The sequence below is a fragment of the Chlorocebus sabaeus genome, chromosome 20, assembly GCF_047675955.1.
Source record: "Chlorocebus sabaeus isolate Y175 chromosome 20, mChlSab1.0.hap1, whole genome shotgun sequence".
NCBI classification, from domain to species: Eukaryota; Metazoa; Chordata; class Mammalia; order Primates; family Cercopithecidae; genus Chlorocebus; species Chlorocebus sabaeus.
Genome location: NC_132923.1, coordinates 26,065,301 through 26,076,756, shown reverse-complemented (window position 1 = coordinate 26,076,756; position 11,456 = coordinate 26,065,301). Strand labels below are relative to the sequence as shown.

Genomic DNA, 11,456 nt, shown 5'->3' with positions numbered 1-11,456 from the left:
CAGTGTGGGGCATGCAGGCCCTGGCTTGGCAGGGCGGCCTCCTCAGGGAAGAAATCGGGAAGCAAGCTGTGCTATTTAGCGTTGACTTTGATCTCCGCTCATGGCATCTGGGGAGGGTGGGTGCCACAAGACAGCTGGATGTGTTTGTGGCCACTTCCCAGCGCATGGGGAGCGGCAGTGTCCTGGCCTTCTGGGGACCTGGCCATCAGCTTTGTGAAGGGATGCGGCAGGGTGGGAGGCATTGCCATGGCGGGGATCAGGTCTCGCTGCATTCCTAATTCTGCTACAAAACATCAGTTCTGTTGACTGGCCTACTAAGTCTCCCTCCTGAGGCCCTTGCAAATCAAATGTATGCAACAGCAGAGCCTGTCCCTTTCCACATGCCAGCGTCTTTGGCTGCTCCTGCCTGTCCTTTCTTACGTCCCCACCAGGCCTCCCTCTCCACGTGGACATCTGTCCTGCCAGGCATTGGGCGGCTGGCATCGTGCTCTCCCACTCTCCCATGGACCTGAAGCCCTTGCCTTCCTATTTTGCCCACCTAACCCTTACACGGTCCTGATTTGCCAGCGTTAGCCTCCCCTGGTCCTTGGAACACGATCTTTTCCATCAGCTTCATGGCCACAGCCTTTGTTTTCCTTCTTATCCTGACTCTCTCTCTGGATACAAGCCTCAGAGAATCTCTGGCCTAGACTCCAGGGATCTCTACTCAACACACCCCTGCACATGTGCTTCTGAGGGGCTCTGTCTGCACACTCCAATGGGACTCAGAGGCTGAGTCTTGGCCTAAGCTGTTCCCTGCCCTATCACTGCCGTATTTCCCTTCTTCTATGCGGGGGCACTTGTCTGCCTTCCTGGTTCAGCCCTGCCCCGTTCTTCCAATGCCAGTGTGATGTGGCATCGATTTACCCCTCCCCTCCTCAGCACCCTTCCACCGTGGAACAGGGCCTGTGTCCCTAGGGGTGCCTGTGCCTCGGGCCTGCCTTCTCTCTTAGACTGTGCTCTGTAGGAGTGGAGGCCACACCTGCTCGGTGCTCTAAACCCCAAGCTCCACTCACGGGGATGACAGAACGAACAATTCCTCTCTGCCACAGATGTCACTTTGGGGGAAGACCGAGTCCCCCTGCCACTGGAAAACTGGGCCAGGGGCAGATTCATGGATAGGGCCGGCTACCAGCTTCCGGTGGAGTCAGATCGTGGGAGGAGAGGCAGATAAGGCTGGAGTGGGATCTGCGGGGAGCAGGCCTCTTACAGAGCATCAGGTGGAACATGGAACACATTTCTGGCAACGCCTCCCCTGTGTTGGCTTGAGAAGTCCCGTCTGCAAGTGGGGAGCAGTTCAGAGAGGCCTATGCTGACATTTCTCAGCCTGAAGACCAAGCATGTATATCTTTCAACTTTGAAGTCCCTGGAATACAGATATTCTGAGATAACACTCAGAATACCTAAGACCCAGCTGATAAGGGCCACAAATGGCCTGACTCAGTGTGAGTGGTCCCTATCAGCATGGGTCTTAGGTAGCCTAAGCGCTCTCTCACTGTATTTGTGGAGTGACCTACAGTTAGGAGCTATCTGAAGTCTGGGCTTCCAGCCACAGGACACCTGGCTCCCTCTATAAAGGCTGTGGAGCGGGCTCTGGCTGGAGCAGTGGCCAGCCTGCGGGCCAGGATGAGGTGCCTCGTGGTGCTCCTTGCAGTCTTTGCTCTCTCCGAGGTCAATGCCATCACCAGGTGAACATCAGAGCCCAGGGGAGGGCAAGGGCATCTCGTCGTCCTCTCTGGGAGGTCTGTCCTTGGTCTTCCAGCCATTGGTCCTCCAGGGAGTCTTGGGAGAAGTGCTGCAAGTTCCCAGGATAACAGCTCCCTGTCAATCTTGCCTTTGCATACTGGGGCCTTTGCTTCTGTTTACTCCAGCACTTCACAGTGTGGTGAAAAGAACAGGGAGCCAGATGGGCAACTGGGGGAATAGGGCATGGCTCTGGAGTGAAACTGCCTGGGGTTTGATCCCCAGCTGCATCACTAACTTAACTCTCTGTGCCTCAGTTTCCTCCTCTGTTCATAAAATTTGAATAATGGTAGTGTCCATCTCATAGGGATGTTGTGAGGATTGTAGGAGTTAATATTTAAAAAAGGCTTCAAACAGTGCACACTGTAAGAGCTATATATGTATTTCTTAAACAAAATAAAGTTCTCTATTATACTAAGTCCAGGTTCTCCTCCCAAAATAATAACTGACATTGATTGAGCCGTTTGCTCCTAGGTGCCAGGCATTCCACTAAGCCACGAATCCTCAAGGATTAAGTAGATATTATCATTTGCATTTTACAGAGGAGACACTGTTGTTTAGGAAGGGTTTCTAAGGAGGGTCCCTGAGCTTCCTGAGGCTGCATGACTAGTAATGGAGGAGCTAGGACTCGGCCTCTGGTGGACTTGCACTCTCGCCATGACATCACACAGTAATCTGCAGGTGCTCAGGTTTGAGTCTGGTCAAATCCTGAGCACAGAGAAGCTCCGATCCCGCCCTGAGAATTCTGGATTCCTGAAAAGGGGTCAGGGTACCTTCAACTGGCCAGGAATCTTTGTGGCAGTCCTGAAAATACAGTTCCTCCAGGTCCCAGGGGGCGCTATCTGCCCCAGCATGTGGGATGTGAACAGCTGCCATTGTATGGCTCTCAAAGCACGTCTCAGCAGTCTCACAGAGGAGGACCACGCAATTCTTAGAGGTACACGGGACCGTGGGAATCACCAAGTTCTACTTTTATCTACAGGAGAGGAAACTAAGGACCAGAGAGGTTAAGCCACAGGGCTAGTCAAAGGCAGGGCCAGGAGAACGGCTGGAAAGGAAGGGGTTAACCTAAGGGAGCTGAAGCTCAGAGGGCTCTGGGGAGCCACCCAAGTTGACACAGATAGGGCAGCGCCAGGTCTAGAACCAGCTTCTGCATTTCGTTCTCTTGAGCTCTCCACTGTTGATCTGCCTCCATCATCTAAAACTCAAGCTCCCTCAGGAGGCCCCTGTGAGACCAGGCTCTGTGCTGAGAAACACTTTGAGAATTTTCCACTCATCTTAGGGTAAAAGCTATCCAGAGAGTGGAGAAAGGGGCTTGGCAGAGGGCAGGATCATTGTCTCAGCATTTGCCAGCATGTGGGAGACATCGTTTTTTACTGCAGACAGTGCGCTCCCGGCGGGCAGAGATGGTGCCCTTTCCAATATTGTGTCCCCCATGCCCTGTGCAGTGTCTGGCACAGCAAGAATTTGGTGACTGAATGAGTGATAATGTGCTTAGTGCCTTTCAAACCATGGGTTTCGAAACTCATTAGTGGGTTGCAAAATACCTCTAATGGGTCTCCACCAGCATTAGAAAAAGAGAAAAGCCGTAGAAAATATGAGAGTGCACTGCAGTTAGTAAGGATAGGCAGTGATTTTTGAACTGATGTAAAATACATTTCTTACTTTGAGTTATGATTTTAAAAAGTTTGAAAGCCATTGGCCTGGGGTCAGTGGGCCATGGATCAGAAAGCTGGCTGGGAACAGAGTGTAGGGAGTGGTTTATGGAGCCCACTTCTGGGAGGCTGGACAGCCTACGGGAGATGCACACCCTCCTTACGAATTCCTCCTCATCTCCTCAGGGTTCCTCTGCACACAGGGAAGTCACTGAGGAGGACCCTGAAGGAGCACGGGCTCCTGGAGGACTTCCTGAGGAATCACCATTAGGTGGTCAGCTGGAAGCACTCCAACTCTGGGGTGGTGGCCAGCGAGTCTCTGACCAACTACCTGGATGTGAGTGGCTCTGCCAGCTTTTCCACTAACGAAGTGGAAAGCGTCCCTCTGCCTCTGCCTCTCCATGGCTGTTCCTCTTCAAGAAATCTTGGAGCCTGTGGTAGAGGCAGTCTCCCTGCTCTCAGTCACCGCCACAAGAGGCTGGCAGACCCAGCAAAGGCAGTGCTCCTGTCTGCCAGCTCTGAATGCCACCACCACGAGGGTCTGAGCTCAGACGCCTTCCTCACACAACATCCCCCAGGGTGCATGAACTGCCTCCCCCTTCCCCCAACCACCATCCCAACCTCGCACCCTCGCACCTGCCTTCCCGGCCCGGGGAAGCCCTGTCTTAGTCTGACTCAGCAGGTGTGGAGACAGCAGGTGCTATTCTGCAGCTGCCCAGGACGCGGCCACCAGCTTGCTCTTCCTCCCACCCAGGACCCAGGCAGGAGCACCCCTGGTGCCTGTTCTTTCCTGGAGTATGTCTTTCCCTCAGCCGTCACTCTTGCCAGTAAACAACCAGCTTTTTTTCTATTCTGTGCTCTCATTTCCTTATCTAGGTCACTTTTGCTGCCCGCCCCCAGCCTCTGCTCTGACAGTGGGGAGAGCTGGCAGGGAGGCGCATGTGGTAGGGGCCACTTGGGCCGGGACTTGGGGCCTACACCTAGCTTATGCCCCACCTCTCTGTCCAGATTTCTTTTTGCCCTGGCAGAGGTGGCCCATGTCCCACCTGGGCAGGATTTTACTTTAGGACCCAGGTCTGCTTCTGAGGCTGATTCCAGTAGTGGTTGCAAGGCTTGTGGGAGGATGAGGCCAAGTGTGGCTGGGGGTGGGAGCCCAGGTGAGGGCTGGAGGTCAAGAACCCTCTTCAGTATCTTCCTCCTCCTTCCATTTCTTCCCCCTTGAGGCACCCAGGCCTCTGAGAAGGAAGTTCAGGGCCTCCACATGATTCTCCTGCAGGTCTCCAACATTGTGGACTCCCACCAGACTGTGGGCCTGAGCACCCAGGAACCTGGTGGCATCTTCACCTACTCCGAGTTTGACGGGATCCTGGGGCTGGCCTGTCCCTCTCTTGCCTCTGAGTAATCAGTGCCCATGTTTGACAACATGATGCAGAGGCACCTGGTGGCCCAAGACCTGTTCTCAGTCTACATGAGCAGATAGGAGCTGTGCCCAGCTAGGGCCTAAGTTTGATGTCCTTGTAAGGACTATCAGCTGAGGAGAGTGTCCACTCCTCAGGGATGCTGCAACTCAAGGGTAGTCGCCAGCATCCAAGCAAACCTTCTCCTTTCCAGGCACATCCAACCTCTTGTCCAAAGGCCCATGATACACTGATTTATGCAGCCAGAGTTCACTGGACCAAAATTTGACTTTCCTTTCTGGCATTCAGAAAACAAAGCCCAATCCCACCTCTGCACAGGGGCTTTCAAGTTCTTTTTCCCAGAGTGGCAGGGCCTCAATAACCATTTGCTGATGTCATTGAGATGCACAGACTTTTACAGCTGACTCCAAAGGAGTCCAACCTACTCCTTTCACTAGGGAGGAAGCTGAGGCTTGGGGAGGGACCAACACCCTGAGTGGTGGTGGCCGAGCCAGGCCTGGAGCCTGGGGCTCCTGCTCCCAACCCTGCGCCTCCTACTCTACCTCCCTGCATCCTGTGATGATGCAGCTTGGCTCAGACAGAGGGGAGGATGGCAGGGAGGAGAGAAATGGACCCTCCCCAGGCGAAGCTGCTGGATGGCTGAGGCAGGGGAAGGCAGCTGGGAGCTAATTCGTGTATTCACTCATGCATTTATTCACTCAGTAGATACTTACCAGGCCCTTACTATGTGCAGGGGCTCTGCCAGAGATGGGGACAAATCAGTAGATAAGACAAACTGGCAGTTAACATTCTAGCAGGAGAGGCAGACACCACACCGTTACACACGTTATCGGAATCAAACAGTTGTGATAAGGGTGCTGCAGGGGAGATTTGGGTGTGTCAGAGGCTGAATAACAGGGGAAGAAGCCCCATCTGAGGGCAGCCACGGCAGGCTTTGCTGAGGGAGGAGTGGGTGTTGTCTGGGGAGAAAGCATGCAGCAGAGCCAGGAGCTGGGATGGGCTGGATGAGTTCTAGGAGCCCAGGGCAATGTTCCGGAAGTGAGTGGGTACAGTGTATGTTTCCCAGCCATGTGTGAGACACGGCCCTAGGAGGAACAGAGGGGATTTGCGTTCGGTTGGCAGTTTCAATCCAAAGTGTAGATTCCGTTGAAGATCCCCTTTCCTACTGGAGGCAGAAAGCCCTGGGTGGCAGCTGACAGGGAGTAGGGGCATAGGGAGACAGCTGGGCACACCCAAGGGTGGCTGGGGCACAGCCTGGCAGTCCCAAGACCTGTGGGGTGGGTTACTTCCTCTGGGGTCGGGCTGGGGGCTGCAGTGCTTAGGAGAAAGGGTGCTGCCGCTGACATCAGAGCAAGCCCAGCGGAGGAGGAGCCAGAGCAGGCTGGAGACCTCATCCGAAGCGTGGGTTGGGGATGGGGCGGAGGAGGATGGACTGGGTCTCAGTGGCGTTGGCCCCAGGGTGGGGCTGGGCACCGCTTTTCCGAGCCTTGCTGAAACAGCATGCTGCACTTTAGTTTCAGGGATGACCAGGGGAGGCTGCTCACGCTGGGGGCCATTGACCCGTCCTACTACACAGGCTCCCTGCACTGGATACCCGTGACTGTGCGAGAATACTGGCAGTTCACTGTGGACAGGTGGGTGAACGGCCACCCTGTGTGGGCCTCAGCCAGACACTGATCCAGGTGTGGGCACGTGAGGGCCCGGGCGTCAGGCCACCACACTCTGAGGACTGCATCACAGTAGCTCGTAAGACTACCCCTGAGAATCTGAACTAGACACTTCCAAGGTCGGTGACCTTTGTCAGTGCTAGTGCCACACATTCACCTGCACTTTATGAACAAGATCAGCTGCCTTTCTGGGGCACCTACCGCCTGCTAGGCACTGTGCTGAATGATTATATGACTGTCTCATTTATTCCTCACTGAGACCCCATGAGGTGGGTGCTACTATTAACCCCACTTTATAATGGACTGACATCGAGTTTGAAACTCAGGACCACCCCTTGAGGAAGTCAAGGAAGGGGTTATTAATGTACCCATTTTGTAGATGGGAAGCCTGAGTACACAAAGGTTGGGTAACTTGCTGGAGACACACAGCAAGTAAATGGCAGATCAAAAACTTGAAACCAGATCTCAGGCAATGAGTACAGTACTCGTTCTACCCCTTAATGTGGGTGAATTTGTTGTTTTATTGAAGTTTCTGCCCCATGGAAAGTGGGATGTCTTCAATTTAGCCACTGAATTGGAAGAAAATGGTTTTAGATCTTTTCTCTGGGCTCAGAAAGTACGGGGGCCTCCAGGAAGGGGCCCCAGGGAAGGGGCTGAGGGCTGGGGGCCTTCCCTTCCTACTTTGGATCCTGGCAGGGGAGGGTAGGAAGGACCCGGGGAGGGAGGGCTGGATGAGGCCCTCCTGCATACCCTCGGCAGTGTCACCATCGATGGCGTGGTGGTGGCCTGTGACGGTGGCTGTCAGGCCATCCTGGACACCGGCATCTTCCTGCTGGTGGGGCCGGGCAGTGACCTCCTCAACATCGAGCAGGCCATTGGAGCCACCACGGGCCAGTACGATGAGGTGAGGCCAGGCCCCACTGCCCCACAAGGTTCTCTTGAAGTGGAGGCCCCTTCACACAAAGGAGAAGATGCAGGGGTGGTGAGGGAGCCGGTTTCCCAGCTGAGGCTGGGGTTTCTCTGGAGGCCTCTGCTGGGGCCTTTGGCTTTGGCTCTATTGCTGTGGGAACCCCCATGCCTCCTGGAGCGGTTGCCGTCTGACCTCCCGTTCCTCTGGGAGAGATGCCCTCCCTGACGCACTGGCCTGTGCTGTGCCCCTTCTTCCTCCTCCACCCTGAGCCTGTCCCTCTCCCCTCGACAGCCAAGTGCTCCCAGCGTCCCTGTGAGCTCTGGCTGGGCCTAGATGTGGAGACACAGAGGCAACCCCCCTAGGTCCCAAGCTTGGGTCTGTCCCTGGGTTCATGACCGCTGTGGCTCTTTTGAGAACCATGTCTCGGGACCGGGCCTCACCCTGAGAGCCTCCCTGTGGTCCTAGGTGTAGGCAGGGCCCCCTGCCTGCCCCATGGATCATGGGATGGCAGGAGGGGTCCTGGGCCTCTTCCAGTCAGCTTCCACCCTCGCCGCTTCTCAGAGGACCTCCCTTGGTTCTTTAGTTCAACATGGACTGCAGGCGCCTGAGCAGCATGTCCACCGTTGTCTTCGAGATCCACGGCAAGAAGTACCCCCTGCCACCCTCCGCCTACAACAGCCAGGTATGAGTCTCAGAGGGGAAGCCCGGGCTCCTCCTGCCCCTTCTTCTTCACCAGCTGCCTCCCCCACCCCCCAGTTGGGCCCTGGTGAGGCAGTGGTGGTGGTGATAAGAAGTGGTATGGACTCCACAGAGAATGGAGGGGCATGTGTTTGGACCAACCGGCCCTTCTGAGTGGGCCGTGTTGTCCTGGGGCCTCATTTGTGGCCACTTCAGCCTCATCCTGGGAAAAATGGGGAACAGCAGGGGGGATGCGCCAAGGTGTCAGGGAGGGTGGAGTAAGCAGGGCCACAGCTCCCCATGGGAACCTCCCTCTGCTGCTCAAGCTTCTAAGTCCTGGGGCCTAGAGCTCTGTGCAGGGTTTGCTTAGCCAGCCTGGGCTTTGTGGGGCCCGGCCCTTGGCCCCACTGACCACTGACCTCCAGCCCCAGGCCTGCGCTGGCTGGTCATCAGGGCAGTAGGTGCTGAGAGCAGGAGGCAGGGGCTGGGGAGGACGAGTGATGGGGAGTGGGGTCCAGTGCAGGGAACAGGACTCAGGGTGCCAGGACCCTACCCGGTGATCCTGCATTATGTCATTTTAGTTTTTGAATCTCAATCTCTCCATCTGTTGAGACATGAATCTAATACTTGTTTATCTGGGAAGGTCATTTCAAGGATAAAATGAAGTCACAGAGGAGGAGGAGTTGTGGGTAGGGTATAAACGCCTATCTTTAGGCACAGCAAATGGGATTGGGACCAGCGTCATCTCCGCCTTGCCTTCCCCAGGACCAGGACTTCTGGACCAATGGTTTCCAGGGTGACTATAGTTCCCAGCAGTGGATCCTGGGGGATGTCTTCATCCAGGAGTATTACAGCATCTTTGACAGGGCCAATAACTGTGTGGGGCTGGCGAAGGCTGTCTGATTGCATCACTGGCCACGGACCTCAATGTGACCAAACACACACACGCACATAGATGAGATGTGCAGGCAGATGGTTCCCAATAAACACCACATTTCTCCAAAGCCTGACTTCCCTTGTTGTCACCAGGGCTAAAACCCTGCGCCATTGTGGGGGTGGATGTGACTGCCAGGTGGTGTGTGGGCACAGCAGAAACTACGTAGTGGGAAGGGTTGGTGGGTGGAGACTACCTCAAGGGCAATGACTATTTCAAGCTCAGGTCAGGGAAGACCAAGGCGTGCCTTACCTACCTGTCCTTCACTCTAGAGCTTTCTGGGCAAAGGGCACAAGAGGGGAGACCCTCGCACGATAAGACTCGTTTGTTCCTGGGGAATGAGAGGTAGGGGCATGGTGGTGTGGGGATGTATAGAGAACACTTGGCCCCTGGAGAGGAAGTGTCTAGCTGTATTAAGAGAGGGGCCTCAGTGCTGTTGGAAGAAGCCAGATGAAAGAGTGAGCAGGGAGCATGGGGAAAGATCTGAGTCCTAGGCTGCCATCCACCCTGGGGGAGAGCCACAGTCCAGACTCAGGCTCAGGGGCTCAGGCCCTGGCAGTGGTCAGAGCAGTGCCATTGCCGATGAAGTTCGTGTTAACCTGGCTTTCAGAGGTCGATGCGTCAAAGCCAAATGCCAGTGTTCAGAGTTCCTGTGAGCGCCCAGGCTCACAGAGCCCTGTACATTCTGCTGGGGGAGAGCCACGCAGGAAATCCAAGTATTACTGGGTCACACAAGGGGATTCAGGTGGCTTTAGGAAGTTTTTGTCGGTGATGCTACTTTGAGGCCCCTCAGCTACCTTGGGAGGGAGGTGGACAGCTCTTGGGTAGATCACAGTGCCTGGATTCTGCTTGGCAGACTCCCTGGACAGTGCTCTGCTGGGAGCTGCAAGTGTCTGCTCTCCAGCCCTCCTCTCTTTTTCTTTGCACTCCCCGCTTTAGATAGTCCTTTTCCCATCAGGAGGAAGACAATCTAACAGGCCTTTGTTTTCTAAATCATAGCTAGTCTTGTCCCCTCTGCTTCACCTACCCCAAATATAGTGATCGGGCTTTGTCACACCTTTACAGTAGTTCAACCCTCAGAAGGCCTTGGGAAGGGGGTGGCCCTACCTCAGGCTGACCACAGGCCTGCTCTGCAAACAGCTGGAGCAGGTGAGTAACGCCCGTGTCCCCAGGAGCCGGAAGTCGTAAGTTTGGCAGTGACGCTTCGCAAAGGAGACTGCCCTTCATGAGGAGTGAGGTGGTGGGCAGGAGCAGAGTGGGCTCTGACTTCTTTCTCCCAGTGGCAGCTGCTAATGGGATCTGGTTGACAAGCCATCTGGGGGCATCTCCTGGGGCCTTTCTTCGTGGTACCCAAGGACAAAAGAAATGAGGGGCCCAGGGCAGTGGAGATGCTGCCTGTGGTGCCTGTCTGGGTTTGCGGCTGTGCAGCCAGCTTGGCCACAGAGGCAGCCTGTGGCCTCCTGCAGGGAAGAGGCTGGGCTGTGGGGATGAAATGGAGCAGGAAGGCTCAGGCTGCCATCCCTGGGTCAGCCGAGGAGCTGGGCATGGGATGGCACAGAGGCCACAGGAGAACATCCCAGGACTTCAAGGACAGAGGATGGTGCCAGCAATGGGCAGGCCTTGGTGTTTGAATCTTACTGGGCCAGCGAGGTGAGCGAGCTGCCAAGGAGTCAGTCTGGCTTTGGGAGGCTTCTCGAAGCCTCGCTGTTCTTAGCTAGGACCAATACTGCCTGTTTGCTAAGAACGAGACAGAATTGGGCCACTTTCATTATTTTTATACTTCTTGTATATTAAAAAAAATGCCAAATAGGCTTACAAAAATGGTTATAGATTTCAATGGTTTACATTTAGCAACTGTATTTTAAACACCCACATCCCAACTGGAGATAATGTAGAAAGTCTAAATATGATGACTTTCACAAATGTGAGGTTTGGACCAAATGGTTCGGTCTTACCCCCTGCCCAGTTGGCCGTGGTGGCGACCCCTGGGAGGGCAGTGAGGGCACAGCCAGGCTGGCATGGGGGGCAGCTCCCCACTGGGGCTACCTCGGTGTTGCAGCACAGCACCCCTGTGGCCTCAGCAATGTTCCTGGCTGCAGAGCACTCTCTGCCTGGAATGTTCTCTGCTCTCCACCTCCTCTGACTTTCAATCAACCTTCAAACCTCAACTCAGTCCACATCGCTTCAGGATGCTCCTGACCAGCCTGGGGGCTTAGTATCATACCACTTATTTCCCTGTGGGTCTTCCTCATGGCCTGTGGGCTTGCTGAGTACAGGCATTGTGTACTTCTCATTTTTTTTCTTTTTCTTTCTTTCTTTTTTTTTTTTTTTTTTTTTTTTTTTTTGAGACAGCGTCTGGTTTTGTTGCCCAGGCTGGAGTGCAGTGATGCAATCTCCACTCACTGCAACCGC

General features: G+C 54.8%; 1 pseudogene; it reads left to right on the top strand.

Moving 5' to 3' along the window:
* Positions 1-1,665: 1,665 nt before the first annotated feature.
* Positions 1,666-9,656, top strand: LOC103224246 (chymosin-like; annotated as a pseudogene).
* Positions 9,657-11,456: the final 1,800 nt, after the last annotated feature.